Here is a 19,641-nt window from a genome sequence, read left to right on the forward strand (position 1 = left end):
TATATGCACATGAACATGGATGAATCTCAAAAGTAACAGGTTGAGTTAAAGGAGTCAGAATCAAGGGGCTATATACCGAGGTGCCTGGCTGGCTCAGTCAGTAGAGCATGTGACTCAACATCTCAGGGTTGTGAGTTCAAACCCCACGTTGGGTGTAGGGTTTACTTAAAGGTTGCATACTATTTTACATTCTGGAAAAGGCAACACTATAGGGACAGAAAATAAATCAGTGGCTGTCAAGTGGCTGAGGATAGAAGGAGAGAATTGCACAAATGCATAAGGAAATGTTCTATAACTTCCTTGTGCTGGTGGCTACACAGGCCCATCAAACTGTATATTTTGAAAAGGTGAATTTTGCACCTTGTGTCAGGAGTCTCCAAGATCATCCCCAGGTATAACGATTCACTAGCAGGATTTACAAGAGTCAGCACACAGCCCTATTCACAGCTAAGATTTATTACACTGAAAGCAATACAAAGCAAAATCAGCAAGGAGAAAAGGCTCGGAGAGGCAAGTCCAAAGAGAACAAGAGGTGAGCTTCCAAGAACTCTCTCCCAGTGGAGTCAACACAGGACACACTTAATTCCTCTAGCAATGAATTGTGCAAACAGATTTGAAATGTGGTCTATCGGGGAAGCTCAAAGAGATTCAGTGCCCAGAGTTGTTAATGGAGAGCTGGTTATGTAGGCCCCCACTGCTTAGCATGTACCAAAATTCTGGTCTCCCAGAAGGCAAGGCAGGTGTTCAGTGTAAATAAACCTCATTGTTTGCAGAAACAGTTCAGGCACAGTGAGGCACTGGTAAGAGGGAGTGTGAGAACCCTTCTGATATCTGAGTTCCCAGACACCAGCCATGGATCAACCTTGTAAGCAGTCCTTTCCCCAGGTGGGCTATATTAACTCTTTTCTACACCTATCTCAACGAACCGAACCCAAAAAAAGAAAGAGAAAAAGAAAAAGTTCCCTATGTTAAGATGATGAAAGTACTTTCCTGGGGCTCCTGTATGGCTCAGTTGGTAGAGGATGCGACTTTTGATCTCGGGGTTTGAGTTTGAGCCCCTACCTTGAGAGTAGAGATTACTTAAATCTTAAAAAAACAGCTTTTTAGGGGCGCCTGGGTGGCGCAGTCGGTTAAGCGTCCGACTTCAGCCAGGTCACGATCTCGCGGTCCGGGAGTTCGAGCCCCGCGTCGGGCTCCGGGCTGATGGCTCGGAGCCTGGAGCCTGTTTCCGATTCTGTGTCTCCCTCTCTCTCTGCCCCTCCCCCGTTCATGCTCTGTCTCTCTCTGTCCCAAAAATAAATAAACGTTGAAAAAAAAAAAAAAATTAAAAAAAAAAAAAAACAGCTTTTTAGAATTGTAGAATAATTCCATATTTTTTCACAAAAACTATGTTTTGCCTTTCATATTTAGGTGTACAATCAGGGTGGGCTAGAGCTGGCTTACACAGGCTCAAGAGAAAGTTTGTTAAATTTTCACGTATTTTGTGAGCCAATTGTTAAACACAGCGATTACTAAAAATTAACCTGTATAAACTGAACAATTAAATAGATTATGTAAAAAACAAAAGCAATAAAAAAATAGCCCAAAGTCATCACTTCCTACTCATTTTACCTTTATCTCTGTTCTTGAGGTTACTGATGTCAGTTGAATCTGTATGGAAATACCATCTACGTACTGCTTCCACGCGTTCTTTTCCTCCTACTCTGCCTTCAGTGACCTTACGTTGGTTGCTTAGAATCAGCCAGGGTAGGAGTATTTACACCACAGAACTCACTAAACGTTGAAAGTCAGGGATTTTGCCCTTTGGGGAGCAGCAGGTTGTTGAATATTCATCAAGCACACTGCTGGGATTGATTTTTGTAAATGACATTAGGTAGGGATCTAATTTCATTTGGAGGGGTATCCAGTTGGTCCAGCATCATTTGCTGAAAAGGCTCATTTCTCATTTCCCCATTTCTCATTTTGCCATTGCTCTATCGCTTTTGCATTATTCAAAGGTATCTATATGAATGGGTCTGTATCTGAGATCTTCACTGTTCCTTTGATCTACTTGTCTACCTCAGCACCACTATCACACTGTGTCCCCAGATTCATTTAAACCTTGATATCCAGTATACCAAGCCCTCTCAGTTTGTTTCCCAAAAGTATCCTAGCAATTCTGAGTGCTTTCTATTTCTACATACACTTTAGTAACGGCTTGTCGGGTTCCACCAAAACAAAAGCATAAACAAAAACCCTTGAGATTTTGATTGGAACTGGGTACAATCTTAGGTCAGCCTGGAGAGAATTGATCTTTACAACATTGAGTTGTCCAATCAATGAACATGGTCTATCTCTCCATTTATTTGCATCTTCTAGAATTTCTCTAAATATTGTTCTATAGATTTCTACATGAAGTGTATTTGTTAGATTTCTTAACAGGTATTTGATTTGTTTATAGTATTATAAGCAAGATCTTCAGAGTTTTTTAATTTTCTATTTTCTATTGTGTTTTATACAGAAACAATTATTTTTAACATTGATTTGATATTCAGCAACCTTGATAAGCATGCTTATAATAATTTACATGTAGATTCTTTTGTATTTTCTATGTATACAATTATATAATCTGCAAATAATGATAGTTGTTTCTTCTTTTATAATCCTTATTCATTTTTTAAAAATTTAACCCTCTTTTTATTTATTTTTATTTTTAAAAGGCATTCTTCTTTCTTTGTTTTTTAAATTTTTTAAATCTTTATTTATTTTTGAAAGAGAGAAACAGAGTGTGAGCAGGGGAGGGACGGAGAGAGAGGGAGACACAGAATTTGAAACAGACTCCAGGCTCTGAGCTGTCAGCACAGAGCCCGACGCGGGGCTGGAACCTACGAACTGTGAGATCCTGACCTGAGCCGAAGTCGGACACTCAACCGACTGAGTCACCCAGGCGCCCCTAGCCCTCTTTTTTTTTTTTTTTCAATATATGAAGTTTTTTGTCAAATTGGTTTCCATACAACACCCAGTGCTCATCCCAAAAGGTGCCCTCCTCAATACCAATCACCCACCCTCCCCTCCCTCCCACCCCCCATCAACCCTCAGTTTGTTCTCAGTTTTTAAGAGTCTCTTATGCTTTGGCTCTCTCCCACTCTAACCTCTTTTTTTTTTCTTCCCCTCCCCCATGGGTTTCTGTTAAGTTTCTCAGGATCCACCTAAGAGTAAAAACATATGGTATCTGTCTTTCTCTGTATGGCTTATTTCACTTAGCATCACACTCTCCAGTTCCATCCATGTTGCTACAAAGGGCCATATTTCATTCTTTCTCATTGCCATGTAGTACTCCATTGTGTATATAAACCACAATTTCTTTATCCATTCATCAGTTGATGGACATTTACCTAACCCTCTTTTTAAAAAGCTGTTTATTGGGGCACCTGGGTGGCTCAGTCAGTTGGGCGACCGACTTCGGCTCGGGTCATGATCTCACAGTCTGTGGGTTCAAGCCCCGCGTCGGGCTCTGTGCTGACAGCTCGGAGCCTGGAGCCTGTTTCGGATTCTGTGTCTCCCTCTCTCTCTGACCCTCCCCCGTTCATGCTCTGTCTCTCTATGTCTCAAAAATAAATAAACGTCAAATTAAAAAAAAAATTAAAAATAAATAAATAAATAAAAAGCTGTTTATTTATTTTGAGAGAGAGAGAGAGAGAGAGAGTGAGCAGGGGAGGGACAGAGAGAGGGAGAGAGAATTCCAAGCAGGCTCAGCACTATCAGTGCAGATCCTGATGTGGGGCTCAATCCCACGAAATGTGAGATCATAACCTGAGCTGAAATCAAGAGTCAGGCACTCAACAAGCTGAGTCACCCGTGTGCCCCATATAATCCTTATACATTTTAATTCTCTTTCTTGGCTTATTGCATTATCCAGGACCTTTCAGTGTGTTGTGAATAGATGTGGTAAAAGTAAACATCTTTGTGTCATTGCCAGTCTCAAAGGGAAAGCCTTCAAACTTTCATCATTAAAAATAATGTTTTCTGTAGACTTTGCAGACATAGTTTATAAAATTAAAGACATTTCCTTCTATTCATATTTTGCTAAGAGTTTTTACTTTGAATGGATGTTAATTTTTATCAAAAGCTTTTCTGTATCTATTGAGATAATCATGTAATTTTCATCTTTTATCCTCTGAATACATAAAACTACATTGATTTTTTTCAAAGGCCAACCTAATTTTGCAAGTTTGGAGTAACTATAACTTGGTTGGAAGCATTAACCTTTCAATTTGTTGCTAGGCTATATGTTCTAACATATATTTTTAGAAATTTCACATACACATTCCTGAGTTAGATTGACTTGTAACTTTCCTTTCTTGCACAGTCTTTGTTAGGTGTTTGTTATCAAGTTTATTTCAGCCTTGTAAACTGTATCGGGTCGCCTTTTAGGGTTCCAAGACCCAATTCTAATGGAGGGATCAGGGTGGGCCTTCACATAGAACACTAAGCAATTCTCAGACACCAGCAGGGTGTCCAAGAATTCAACTCAATTTTGATAGTATCTACCTGGGGATAACATCAGATCCAACAGGTTAAGGGTTTAGTCCTACAAGGCTGCCCCACAACCCTCCTCTTCAGATGCCAGTCACAAGCCTCAGACTGTTACCTGTGCTTTGGACAATTCACTACAGATTGGAGGTTCCAATGACCTTCTTAGGTTTGTTTGTTTTGCTAGAGGGCTCACAGAACTCAGGCAAACACTTACATTTACCAGTTTATTAAAGGCTATGATAAGGGATATGAATCAATAGCCAGATGAAGAGATACATTGGACAAAGTCCCACACAAAGGAGCTTCTGTCCTCGGTAGAGCTTGGAGCCCAGTGTGGTGATATGTGGAAGTGTCCTGGTTCCCCAAGTATGGAAGCTCTCCAGAAAAGTACCAAAAAGCTGTTCTCTTGGGTTTTTATGGAGACTTTATTACAGAGTACTGATTGACTAAGTCATTGATTATTGGCTGATTCAACCTCCAGCCCCTCTCCCCTCCTGCTGCTATAAACAACTTTGTATAGGGCTTTATGTGCACATAAGTTTTCAACTCCTTTGGTAAATATCCAGAAGTGTTATTGCTGAGTGTTATTGCTCAATTGCTGGTAAGAGTATGTTTAGTTTTGTAAGAAACTTCCATAAAAAAAAAAAAGAGAGAGAGAGAGAGAAAGAAAGAAACTGCCAAGCTGTCTTCAAAGTGACTATACCATTTTGCATTCCTACCAGCAACATATAAACAGTTCCTGTTGTTCCGCATCTTTGTCAATATTTGGCATTATCACTGCTTTGGCTTTTGGCCATTCTAATAGGTGTGTACTGGCATCTCATTGTTTTAATTCACATTTCCCTGATGGCACGTGATATGGGCCACATGCTTATATGCCATCTGTACATCTTTAGTGAGGTGTCTGTTAAGATTTTTGGTCCATTTAAAAAAAATTTAACATTTTTAAATTTATTCTTGAGAGACAGAGTGCTAGTGAGGGAGGGGCAGAGAAGACAGCGAGACACAGAATCAGAAGCAGGCTCCAGGCTCTGAGCTGTCAGCACAGAGCCGGATGTGGGGCTTGAACCCACAAAGTGTGAGATCGTGACCTAAGCCGAAATCAGACACCCAACTGACTGAGCCACCCAGGGGCCCCTTGGTCCATTTTTTAATCAGATTTTTATTTTTTTATTTATTTAAAGATTTTATTTATTTTTAATTTACATCCCAGTTGATTAGCATATAGTGCAATAATGATTTCAGGAGTAGAATCCAATGATTCATCCCCTACATATAACACACAGTGCTCATCCCAACAAGTGTCCTCCTTACTGCCCCTTGCCCATTTGGCCCATGCTCCCACCCAGAACCTCTCCAGCAACCCTTAGTTTGTTCTCTATGTTTAAGAGTCTCTTATATTTTGTTCCCTCCCTGTTTTTATATTATTTTTGCTTTCTTCCCTTATGTTCATCTGTTTTGTATCTTAAATTCCACATGAGTGAAGTCATATGATATTTGTCTTTCTCTGACTAAGTTCACTTAGCATAATACCCTCTAGTTCCATCCACCTTGTTGCAAATGCCAAGATTTCATTCTTTTTGATTGCCAAGTAATACTCCATTGTATATATACCACATCTTCCTTATAAAAGATTTCATTTTTAAGTGATCTCTACACCCAAGGTGGGGCTCAAACTCACGACCCTGATATCAAGAGTCACACACTCCACTCTCTGAGTCAGCCAGGTGCCCCATTTAATCGGGTATTTAAAAATTATTGTTGGGGCGCCTGGGTGGTGCAGTCGGTTAAGCGTCCGACTTCAGCCAGGTCACGATCTCGCAGTCCGAGAGTTCGAGCCCCGCGTCAGGCTCTGGGCTGATGGCTCAGAGCCTGGAGCCTGTTTCCGATTCTGTGTCTCCCTCTCTCTCTGCCCCTCCCCCATTCATGCTCTGTCTCTCTCTGTCCCAAAAATAAATAAATGTTGAAAAAAAAATTAAAATAAAAATTATTGTTGAGTTTTTTTTTTTTAACTCCCCCAACTCCCAACCCATATTTTTGAGTTTTAAGAGTTCTTTATATATTTTGGGTAACAGTCTTTTATCATATGTGTCTTTTTAAAAAATGTTTATTTATTTTTGAGAGAGAGAGGACAAGCAGGGGAGGGGCAGAGAGAGAGGGAGACACAGACTCTGAAGCAGGCTCCAAGCTCTGAGCTGTCAGCAGAGTCTGATGCGGGGCTCAAACCCACAAACTGTGAGATCATGACCCGAGCCAAAGGTGGACATTTTACCAACTGAGCCACCCAGGCGCCCCTATCATATGTGTCTTTTGCAAATAATTTCTCCCAGTCTGTGGCTTGTTTTCTAATTCTCTTGGTCTTGTCTACTGCAGACCACAAGTTTTTCATTTTGGTGAAATCCAGCTTACCAGTTATTTCTTTAGGAGATCATGTCTTTAGTGTGGTATCTAAAAAGGCATCACCATACCCAAGGTAATCAAGGTTTTCACTTATGTTGTCTTCTTGGAGCTTTATAGTTTTGCTTTACATTTTAGTTTATGACCCATTTTGAGTTAATTTTTATGAAGCATATAAGATCTATGTCTAGATTCTTTATTTTTTCTGAATGTGTATGTCCAGTTTTTCCAGTACCACTTGTTGAAGAGATTATCTTTTCTCTCTTGTATTGCTTTTGCTCCTTTTTCAAAGATCAGTTGATTATATTTGTGTGGGTCTATTTCTGGGTTCTCTTTTCTGTTCCATTGACCTATTTATCTGTTATTTTGCCATTATCTCACTGTCTTATTACTGTAGCTTTACAATAATTCTTGAAGTTGAGTAGCATCTATTCTTTAACTTTGTAATTCTCCAGCAATATAGTGTCAACTATCCTGGGACTTTTGCCTACCCATACAAACTTTGGAATCATGAATGTTGGTCCATAAAATAACTCGGTGGGATTACACTGAATCTGTAAATCAAGCTGAGAAAAACTGACATCTTGACAATATGGAGTCTTCCTATCCATGAGCATGGACTATCTCCATATTTATTTAGTTTTTCTTTGATTTTATTCATCAGAGTTTTATAGTTTTTCTCATATAGATATTGTATGTATTTTGTTATATTTATATACCTAAGTATATCATTTTTGGGGGTGCCAATATAAATAGTATTATGGTTTTTTGTTTTGTTTTTTGTTTTAATTTTTATTTATTTATTTTTGAGAGAGACTGCATGTGAGTGGGGGAGAGGCAGAGAGAGAGAGGAAGAGAGAGAATCCCAAGTAGGCTCTGTGCCATCAACACAGGGCCCAGTGAGGGACTCATCTCACAAACCATGAGATCATGACTTGAGCCAAAATTGAGTTGGATGCTTAACCAACTGACAAACTAGGCACCTCAATAGTATGATGTTTCTAATTTCAAATTCCACTTGTTCATTGTAAGTATATAGGAAAGCAATTGACTTTTGTACATTAACCTTTTATTCTGCAACCTTGCTAAAATAGTTTATTAGTTTTAAAATGTTTTTGTAGATTCCTTCAGATTTTCTACATAGACAATCACATCATCTGCAAACAAAGTCAGTTTTATATCTTCCTTCTCAATCTGTATACCTTTTATTAACTTTTCTTGCCTTATTGCATTAGCAAGGACTTCTAGTATGACGTTGAAAAGGAGTGGTGAGAGGGGATAGCCTTGCCTTGTTCCTGATCTTAGTGGAAAAGCTTCAAATGCCTTAGATTTAAGTAAAAAGTTAGCTGTAGGATTTTTGGAGATAACTTTTATCCAGTCAAGAAAGTTCTTTGTAGTTTTCTGAGAGTTTTTATCAAGAATAGTAATTGGAGGGGTGCCTGGGTTGCTCAGGCAGTTAAGCATCTGACTCTTGATTTTGTCTCAGGTCATGATCTCATATTTGTAAGATTGAGCCCTGAGTTGGGCTCCGTGCTGAGCATTGAGCCTGCTTGGGATTATCTCTCTCCCTTTCTCTCTGCCCCTCTCCCTCTCGTGCTTTGCACTTGCTCTCTCTCTCTCTCTCTCAAAACAAATAAATAAACATTAAAAAAGAATTTAAAAAACAATCATTGGAAAATAAGTCAGTCAGAGAAAGACAAACACCATTTGATTTCACTCATGTGGAATTTAAGAAACAAGACAGATGAACATAGAGGAAAATTTTTTTAATTTAAAAAAAAGAGAGAGAGGCAAACCATAAAGAGACTCTTAACTATAAGAACAAACTGAGGGTTGCCAGAGGAAAGGTGGGCAGAGGGATAGGTTAAATGGGTGATGGGTATTAAGGAGAGCACTTGTGATAAGTACTGGGTGTTATATGTAAGTGATGAATCACTAAATTCTACTCCTAAAACTAATATTACACTATATGTTAACTAACTGGAATTTAAATAAAAACTTGAAACAAACAAACAAAAGTTAATACAAAGTGGCAAACTAGGCATTAAGATAGGGTGGTACAGGGGTGCTGGGGCAGCTCAGTTGGTTAAGTGGCCAACTCTTGATTTCTGCTTAGGTCATGATCTCATGGTTCATGAGATCAAGCCCGGCATCGGGCTCTGCACTGAACAGTGCAAAGCCTGCTTGGGATTCTCTCTTTCTCTCTCTCTCTGCCCCTGCCCCCCCCCTCAAAATAAATAAACTTTTTTACAAAAAATAGGAGGGGTGCCTGGGTGGCTCAGTTGTTTAAGTGTCTGACTTAACATATCAGGTCAGGATCTCAAAACTTGTGAGTTCAAGCCCCACTTCAGGCTCTGTGCTGTCAGCTCAGAGCCCACTTCAGGTCCTCCGTCTCCCTCTCTCTCTATCTATTGATATGATCATATGGTTTTTCTTTGTTAGTCTGTTGATGTGATGCATTACATTAATTGATTTTCAAATGTGGAACCAGCCTTGCATACCTGGAATGAATCCTTCTTGGTCATGGTGCATATAATTCTTTTATACATTGTTGGATTCGATTTGCAAATTTTTGTTAAAGATATTTGCACGTATGTTCCTGAGAGATATTGGTCTGTAGTTTTCTTTTCTGGTAATATCTGTATCTGGGTTTGGTATTGGGACGATGCTGGCCTCATAGAATGAGTTAGGAAGTATTCCCTCTGTTTCTATCCTCTGAAAGAAATTGTGGAGAGGAGCGCCTGGGTGGCTCAGTCAGTTAAGCATCCAGCTCTTGATTTTGGGTCAGGTCATAATCTAGCGGTTCATGGGATTGAGCCCCACATCAGGCTCTGCTCTGACAGTACGGAGCCTGCTTGAGATTCACTCCCCCTCTGTCTGTCCTGCTCATGCTCTCTCTCTCTCTCTCTCTCTCTAAAAATAAATTAAATAAAAAAAATTGTAGAGAATTGGTACCATTTCTTCCTTAAATGTTTGGTAGTATTCATCAGTGATTGCATCTGGGCCTGATGCTTTCTGTTTTGGAAGGTTATCAATTATTCACTCAATTTCTTTAATAGATATTGGTCAATTCAGGTCATCTATTTCTTCTCATGTGAATTTTGGCAGATTCTGTCTTTCAAGGAACTGGTCCATTTCATCCAGATTATCAGATTTGTGGGACGCCTGGGTGGCTCAGTTGGTTGAGCGACCGACTTCGGCTCAGGTCATGCTCTCACGGTTTGTGAGTTTGGGCCCTGTGTCCAGCTCTGTGCTGAAAGCTCAGAGCCTGGAGCCTGCTTCGGATTCTGCGTCTCCTTCTCTCTATACCCCTCCCCTATTCATGCTCTGTCTCTCTCTGTCTCAGAAATAAATAAACATAAAAAGATTGTTTCAGATTATCAGATTTGTGAGCACAGAGTTGTGCATAGTATTCCTTTATTATCCTTTTCATTTCCAAGGGATCTGCAGTGATGTTCTCTCTTTCATTTCTGATATCAGTAACTTGTTTCTTCTTTTTTTTCTTAGTTAACCTCACTAGAGGCTCATGATTTTATTGGTATTCTAAAAGTTCCAGCTTTTGGTTTAATTAATTTTTTTCTGTTGCTTTCCTGTTTTCCATTTCACTGATTTCTGTTCTAATTCTTATGTATTTTCTTCTGCTCACTTTGAATTTAATTTGCTCTTCTTTTTCTAGTTTCCTAAGGTAGATACTTAGAAGATTGATTTTAGATTTTTCTTCTTCTCTAATATGTATGCATTTAATGGTGTAAATTTCCCTGTAAGCACTACTTTCACTGCATCCATAAATTTTAATGTTCCGTTTTAATTTTCACTTGGTTTAAAATGTGTTTAAATTTCTGTTGAGATTTCTTCTTCAACTCATGCATTATTTAGAAGTGTATTGTTTGGGGGCGCCTGGATGGCTCAGTCAATTAAGTGTCCAACTCTTCATTTCAGCTCAGGTCACGCATGATCTCATGGTCATGAGATCGAGCCCAGCGTGGGGCTCTGCTCTGGGCATGGAGCCTGCATTCTCCCCACCACCCCACTTGCGTGCACGTTCTCTCTCTCTCTCTCTCTCTCTCTCTAAAAAATAAAAAAAAATAAAGTAAGTTTCTTATAGGCAACCTATACTTGAGTCTTGTTTTTTGATCCGTTCTGATATTCTATTTTAATTGGTGTATTTTGGGCATTGTCATTCAAAGTGACTATTGATAGACTTGGATTAATAGTTACCACTTCGTTACTGTTTTCTATTAGTTGCCTTTGTTTTTGGTTCCTATTTTTCTCTTCCCATCTTTTCCTGCCTTTTGTTTAATTAAACATTTTATATTATTCCACTTTCTTTCCTTTTCTCAATTTTTCTTTGTAACAGCTTCACTGAGATATAATTCCTATGCCAGACAATTTACCCATCCAGAGTATACAATGCAATATGTTTAGTGTATTCAGAGTTGTGAACCATCACCTCAATTTTAGAACATATCTATTACCCCAAAAAGACAACCCATACCTATTTCCTTTTCTAACCACCCCCCCCCACAGTCCCTTGCAACCATGCATTGATTTTCTGTCTCTATGGATTTGCTTTTCTAGGTATTTCATATAAATGGAATCATACAGTATACGTTCTTTTTGTGAGCGACTTCTTTCGTTTAGCGTAATGCCTTCAAGCTCCACCCATGTTGTGGCATGTTTCAGTTTTTCACTCTTTTTATGACCACATACTATTCCATTGTAGGGATATCTCACATTTGATTTATCCATTAATTGGTTGACAGGTGTTGGAGTTTTTTCCACTTTTTGGCTATTATGAATGTGCTATTATGAACATTTGTGTCTAAGTTTTTTGTGTGGACATATGTTTTCACGTCTCTTAAGTAGATACAAAGGAGTAAAATTGTTGAGTCATATAGTAATTCCATGCTTAACCTTTTGAAGAACTGCCAGACTGTTTTCCAAGGTGACTGCACCATTTTACATTTCTACTAGCAGTTTCTATGGGTTCCAATCTCTTCACACACGAAACAATACTTGTTATCATCTGTCTTGTGGAGTGTGGTCATTTTAATAAGTGTGAGGTGGAATCCCATTGTGGCTCCACTAGTCTTGATATGTAGTATTTTTGTTATCCAGTTTCTTCCATTGACCCTTTGCTTCTCAGAATTATGTTTCCTTCTTTCTAAACCTGTAGGAGTTGCCTGATTTTGTAGTTATTACTGAATCCTAACAAAACTGTGTTGTAATTAAAGAACATATTCTATATAATTGAAATCCTTTAAAATTTGCTGGCATGTGCTTTACTGATCACATATGGTCATATTTTGTCATTCTCTGGATGCATGAAGAATTATCTGCAGCATGGAGTTTAGTGTTCTAGGTACGACAACTAGGTTATGGTAATGTTACTTACATTTTCTGTATCTTAATGGTTTTTGGTCTGGTTTTTCTATTGACTGTGAGAAATGGGTTAAAAATTTCCTATCGTGATCACGGATTTATCTATTTCTTCTTATAGTTATATCAATTTTTGTTTTACAAAATACAAGGCCATGTTACAGAATGCATACTGATTTAAAATGATTATATCCTAGTGAATTGAACCTTTATAGCATTATGGGGTGACTGTCTATGTCTGTTGTAATGACTTTGGCCATTTTGTCTGATCTGATGGTACCATAGTTACATCACTTTTCCTTTGGTCAGTGCTTACAAAGTGTATATTTGCCTTTTTTTTTTTTTTTAACTTTCAACATCCTGTATCCTTTTCTAACTTTTTTTAAAAACCTATTTATTTATTTTGAGGGTGGGCAAGAGATAGAGGGAGAAGGAAGAGAGGGGAAAAGGACAAGAGAGAGAAAGAGAGTGGGAGAGAGAGAGAGAGAGAGAGAGAATCCCAAGCAGGCTCCACACTGTCAGTGAGGAACCCAATGTGGGTCTCAAACTCACAAACCATGAGATCATGACCCGAGCAGAGGTCTGACACTTAACTGACTGAGCCACCCACGCACCCCTGTATCCTTTTGTTTTAGATATTTATCTTACAAACAGGATATGGATGGTTTTACCAGTCTGGAATTCTTTTTTTTTTTTTTTTTTTTTTTTTTTTTGCTTTAGAAGTTCAGTTACCTTGGAGTTTATTTAAACTAAGAGAAAAAGGTCACAATGTTTTCATGCAATACATACTTGGTTCTTTTTTAATGTTTATTTATTTCTGAGACAGAGCATGAGCGGGGGAGGGGCAGAGAGAGAGGGAGACACAGAATCCGAAGCAGGCTCCAGGCTCTGAGCTGTCAGCACAGAGCCTGACGCGGGGCTTGAACTCACAAACTGCGAGATCATGGCCTGAGCCGAAGTCGGTAGCTCAACCGACTGAGCCACCCAGGCGCCCCCATACTTGGTTCTTTAAATAACAACTGTGACAAATAACAGAAAGAACTATGGAATGCTGCACTTGTGATCCATACAAAACACCAACATTTTGGATGGTACATAGTTGAAAGAAATGTCTCACACACTTTTTGAAATACTGTAGTAGCCAATACATAGAGGCATGCCTTAGGTGGGCACAGGAATGCAGCTTAGAAAAGAAAACAAAATGTCACACTAGAACTACTCCATTTCTTCAAAATCACCCAACAGTAAGAGCAACATTGAACTTCCATACCAATTTTACACAACTTCTCCGTAGTACCTTGACTTCAATCCAAGAGCAAAGGTTAATACTCTCCTCCTCTAGTTTTGGTAAACAACTGCATGGTAAACTTAGATGACTTTCCCCCCTGGATTTTCCCTGGGAGTGGCCTTTTTAATTTTTTTTTATTTAAAAGAGGGCAGGTTTGGCACTTTTATACTGATGTCACCAATGTTAATATTTCTTGGGATCTCAAGAAGATTCATATTCTTTACAGCTGATACAGCACAGGCTGGAGCTCCCGCTAAGCCAGCCTCCAATTTCTCCAGTTTACGCGTCAATTTGTGTCACAATCTCATTCGTGTGGATCTCCAACACCATTCCCCCCATCACCATTTCTTTTTTTTTTTCTAATTTTTTTTTTTAATTTTTATTTATTTTTGAGACAGGGAGAGACACAGCATGAATGGGGGAGGGTCAGAGAGAGAGGGAGACAGAATCTGAAACAGGCTCCAGGCTCTGAGCTGTTAGCACAGAGCCCGACGCGGGGCTCGAACTCACGGACCGCGAGATCATGACCTGAGCTGAAGTCAGGTGCTTAACCGACTGAGCCACCCAGGCGCCCCCCCCCCCCCCCCCCCCCCCCCCGGCCCATCACCATTTCTGCAAGAATATGGTGAACCTTGTCCACATGGAAAATTAAATCCGGTTCAGACATTTTCAAAACACTTGTCTAACGTTTCCACAAATACTTGAATTAGATCTAAAATGCCAACTTCACTTTCTGAAGAATCCACACAGAAGACAAAATATAATGTTGCATCATGTCTATCAATCAGTTTGCTGTCAGATCCTCCAATTAACAATCCTCCTTCTAGGAAATTACAAACATTTTCATCTCTCTTAGATACCAAATGGAATATGTCTCCCTGATGATTTGCTGTTGTGTATCTTCACTGTAGGGGCTGGTAGAACTTGGAGAGCCGCGGCTTCCCGTGGTTGTTGAAGATGAGGATCGCCTTGATCATGGCTGAGCCGGGCCCACTGGGTGGGCGCTGGGGGCCAGGGCGGGGGCGGGCGCGCAAGCCTCGCCTCGGGATCTCACTGGCAATCGTTCCCCACCCGCCCCCTCCCGCAGGCGCGCTGGAAAAATTTTAACTGAAAGATTTAGTCCATTTATATTACAATTTCTGATAAACTTAGATTTAAGTCTCCCACCTTACTCTGACCTTTATCTTTATTCTCTGTTCCTCTTTTTCTTTTTTTCATCTTTTAGATTTTCTTACTTTTTAATTTTTTGCATCAAAACACTCTACACTTTTATCTACTACCTGACAAAATATTTTTCTTTCTTTCTTTTTTTTAATAAACTCTGTGCCCAACGTGGGGTTGAACTCACAACCCTGAGGTCAAGAGTCACATGCTCCTCTGGCTAAGCCAGCCAGGTGCCCCTAGCAAGATCTTTTTGAACAATCTCCTTTGAAAATTCACGTGTTGTGTTGAGTTGGAGCTTCAAAGTCGTCTTGTTTACCATTTGCCTAGTTTCAAAATGAAATGATTATTTTTATCATTGTATGTTTTGCCACTATCAATTTGAAAGTTAGTAACTCCTTTTCTTTGTAAATGTTTATTTTTGAGAGAGCGAGAGAGCGAGAAGGCACGCATGAGCGGGGAAGAGGTAGAGAGAAAGGGATCTGAAGCAGGCTCTGCACTGACAGCAGAGAGACCAATATGGGGTTTGAATTCACCAACTGTGAGATCGTGATCTGCGCCGAAGTCGGACACTCAACCGACTGAGCCATCCAGGCGCCCCTATTAACTCTTTTTCTGTTTATTTAGTGGTTTCTCTAGAACAGTTCTGACCAATTTTCCATCCTGTGATCACTGGAAATGTTCCAGATTTATGCTGTCCAATGTAGTAGCCACTACTAGCTACAAGTGGCTATTGAACATTTGAAATGTGGCTAAGAGAACTGAGGAACTGAATTTGAAATTGTCTTTTAGTTTTACCTTGCTTGATTTTAAACACCCATATGTGGCTAGTGGCTACCATATTGGATAGCACAGCTCTCAAAATTGCAGTACATATTACTTTCTTTTCAAAGTCTGATACTAGTATTGTTATTACCCTTCTCCCAGACAATGCAAAAACCTTAGGAGGCTAACTCACTTGTTCCTCCCTCGACATATATGCTACAGTTAATATTTTAAAATTCTCTCCATATATTTGCAATTTCTAAAGATACTATCGTTATGATTTTACACTGTGTCCCTTTGTTCAATCCATTCCTGAGTCACTCTGGTCTTTCTTTCCCTGAGTTGCAAGCTCATTTTCACCTCAGAGTCTTTTTGTACTTGCTATTCTGTCTGCCCAGGCTCTCTTCCCCTTACGTAGATGTAAGGTTGACTCTTCCTCGTTATTCAGATCCCCACTCAGGTGGATTTTTTTTCTTTGCTTTGCTTTTTTGTTTGTTTGTTTGTTTGTTTGTTTGTTTCAAGTAAGCTTCATGCCCAGCATGGAGCCCAATGCAAGGCTTGAACGCATGACCCTGAGGTCAAGACCTGAGCCGAAACCAAGAGTCAGATGCTCAACAACTGAGCCAACTGGCATCCCATGGGTGGATATTCTCAATGAAGCCTTGCCTTACAGTCTATTGCATAATTTGTTGACTGTCTATCCATAAGGTATCACATTCCTAACAGCCTTCATCATTATGCCTCTTCTGAGAGACCCCATGTTTCAGGGTAGGTCCTGATTGGCAAGCCAATCAGGGTGATCTCTGTCACCATGCCATTGATTGGTTTTAAGCTTGAGCATGAGATGCTGCCCTGGTAAATGAGAGAAGCTTGCTGGAGGAATTCTGTGAAAAATTTCCTACTGCCAGGAAATGATGATCTCTTTAGTAAATGTCATGCCTGCCTGTAATGCCTGGCACTGCAACAGCCACCTTCAGACTGTGAGGGCACTAGCCTGAGGGCAAGGCTAAAGATAGCAACACAGAGAAATGGAGAGTGCCTGGTTCTTCAGAGATATCACTGAACGTAAGAACTGGCCAGTTCTGGAGCTGTTCTGTCTTCAGGTTTCTGGAAGCCAAAAGCATTTCAACTTTTCCCTTTTCTAATATGCTTCCCTCCACACACACCCTCCCCATTAAGGTCCTCATAATACTTTTAACTATTGGGCACTATTTTTATTTTTTAACAAATATTTGTACAGTATTTACTATATGCCATTTACAGTTTGAAGTACTTTACAAATATTAACTCTTTTAATCCTTGTAACTATGCCATACGATAGATGCTTTTATTATCCCCACTTTCCAGAGAAGAAAGCTGAGGCAAAGAAGTTTTAAATAGCTTCCTCTTGGTCAGAAGGTGGAGCTAGAACTGGGATTTGAACCTAGGATTTCTGACCCTAGAGTTAATGCTCTTACCCACCGTTGCCTCTCTGGGTTTTCATTATTGGGTCCTTGTTTTCTGTCTGACTTACATGGAATAGCAGTAGTTTCTTGAGAGCAGAGATCCTGTCTTGTTCACAACTGTGGTTCCAGGACACTGCAGGTAGGTGGAAGTCTTTATTGCATGGATGAATGAATGATTGGATGGATGTATTAATGATTGAATGGATGAATGGATGGATGGATGAATGAATGAACTGTAGACTCTAGTTCCCTGAGAACAGGGCAATTTCTTATTTACATCCACAGCCTTGGGCCAGGAAGAGGACTGAACCTTCCTCAGGGTGTATTCATTGGGGCCTGTAGAGTGAACCCATCTCTGGATCCCTGATGACGCCCCATCTCTGGGGTCCACAGGGGAGGCTTGTGCAGAGGTCCCAGTAGGCCTCAAAAGCATGGCCCTTTGTTTGGCATTGCCTTGTTGTTGCTGGGTGCTCTTGTGCTGGCTCCTTCTCATCCCTTCCCTGCAGAAGGAACGGAGCTGGCCTGCTTCCCCCTTGGCACTACATGTGCTCATTTGAAGTTCCTGAGGCCAGGCCCAGTGGGCAGCCCAAGCTGCCATCGTTAATCACACAGCCCGCTGCTGCCTGCCCACGCGGCCTGCTTTGAGGGTTGGCCAGAGACTCCGGTGGGAACTGCTCACTGCCCTAATTGGGCCTCTCTTGGGAGGCGGCAGGTCCCGCTTCTCACTTGTCTTTACCCTGGCTGCCACTTCAGCCTCTCAAGGAGGACAGCATGCTTCCTGGTCTGGCCGGCTCTGTGGCCAGCCAGGGCAGAAGTTCACCCTTGTTCTACAAACGGAGAAATGGAAACCCTGGGGTAGACTGGGTCCCTGCCCAAGGCCATGACAAGGCCAAGGAAGGTTGCCAGGAATAACCACCAGAAAGCCAAGTGACACAGCTCTGTTCCTCACTCTGCTGGCAACTGGAATGAGTTCCCACAAGAAAAAAGACCTCCCTTCGGCTCCTGTGGCCACCCAGGCCCTGCCAAGCACCAGGCACAGGACTCTGCTCTGGCATCCGTGCAGATGTGTTCATGTGAGAATTGTCACACTCCCCAGAGACCCTGCCAAGCCCCCCAAAACCAGATGAGATCATGGCCAACAAAAGTAGATGGCAGGTCCCCTCTGAAGTGTGGTGGGCCAAGCTGGCTTGCCAGGTACTGCTGTGACGTCTCTGCTCTATACCTCAAAATTTATACTTCCTGGAACATGGAAAGAGTTTTCAGATGTTTGATGGTGGGACCAGGGGAGGCCTCGTCTGTGAGCGACTTGCAAGGTGCCACTCATCAGTCAGACTCAGGTCAGGGAAGAGCTTAATTATCAGCTGGTCCTGGTCACCTCTCTGTAGCCTAAATCACCTCTAGAAAAATCCTTCAAGATCAGCAAGAAGGCTCTCATGACCTCCCTCCACAGTCCATTTTTCCTCTTCTGCCACCTTCCACACCTTCTTGTTACAATAGTCATTTTTTTTTTTTAAGTAGGCTCCATGCCCAATGTAGGGCTTGAACTTACAACCCTGACATCAAGAGTTGGATGCTCTACCGACTAAGCCAGCCAGGCATCCCTAAATGGGTCATTTTCTATTGAGCCCTCTGGCCCCTCTGTCCATGTCACCTCCTGGTTCTCATTTCATTCTCTATTCACTTGGAATGACTCAGGAAGTCTCTTTGTTGCTTTGATGGTCTTTTCAGGACTCAAGGACAGCCAGAATGCCGTTCCTGAACCTTCTCTTCTTCCAGGTGAATGTCTTAATCCCTTCAGACATCCCTCATATGATGGCTCTCCTGGCCCCCTGGTTTCCTGGGTGCTCTTCTCAGGAAATCCTGGGTGGGTCCGGGGGTCTCTGTACTCTAGGTGTGAACCCAGAGGGGACACTTGCCCAGGTTCACCCCAGCACTCACAGGGCCAGGCCTGAAGTACAAATGCAGATCCATGTCTGAAAGTTTACAAGTTACAGTTCACACTAACCATTCAATAAGCTCTGCTACTTGATCTTCGTACCCTCCTAATGTCTTGGAAGGCTAAGCTTGCATGTAGGATTCTTGAACTTGGAGTTCTGCCCCAGAGTGTGATGGAGCTGGGACAGCAGTCCTGCGGCCTGGTCCCCTTCCCTCCTAGGCCTGTCTCCACCTTCAATGCAAGACACACCAGGAACACGCATAGGGACACCTGAATCCCCATGTTCCAGCTCTGTCTATACCTCTCAGCCTCTCTGACCCCATCCCTCAGGGAGAGGGCTAAGGAAGCAGGCTCAGGGCCATTTGGGCAAGAGATTCTGGGGTTCCGGGTACCGAGTGCGGCCTAGAAGAGGAGAGTATGGATTCTGAGCAGGCATGTCCCTTGACCCTGAGGACTCTTCTTGCTTGGGTCTGAGGACCTTGACAACTTGCCTTATACCCACGCCCGCACCGTGCATGCCTCTGTTGGGTCGTCCTGAATTGATACCCATGCAGTCCCTGAGGTCATTTTCCTGAGGAACATGACTGCTCTAACTCTTCAGTTGGGTTTGGGGACCTGTGAGCTGGACTTGGCCTTTGTCAAAACCAAGTTTCGTATTTCTAACCTGATAAGCTTATTCTGAGCCCTACAATTAGTTGTGTCCTCTAGAAATATGTAAGCTCTAACTGCCCATATCTTTGCCACCCTTGTGTTTG

The 19,641-nt window shown here is 41.3% G+C and overlaps 1 protein-coding gene and 1 pseudogene across 2 annotated transcripts in view; one reads left to right on the forward strand and one right to left on the reverse strand.

Moving 5' to 3' along the window:
• The window catches only part of CSPG5 (chondroitin sulfate proteoglycan 5), a 53,771-nt gene that overhangs the window by 24,807 nt on the left and 9,323 nt on the right, over positions 1-19,641 (forward strand). The gene's annotated exons all lie outside the window — the stretch shown is intronic.
• Positions 13,701-14,655, reverse strand: LOC112852698 (AP-3 complex subunit sigma-1-like; annotated as a pseudogene).

Source organism: Puma concolor, chromosome A2, assembly GCF_028749965.1.
Source record: "Puma concolor isolate L17-30 chromosome A2, mPumCon1.1.hap2, whole genome shotgun sequence".
NCBI classification, from domain to species: Eukaryota; Metazoa; Chordata; class Mammalia; order Carnivora; family Felidae; genus Puma; species Puma concolor.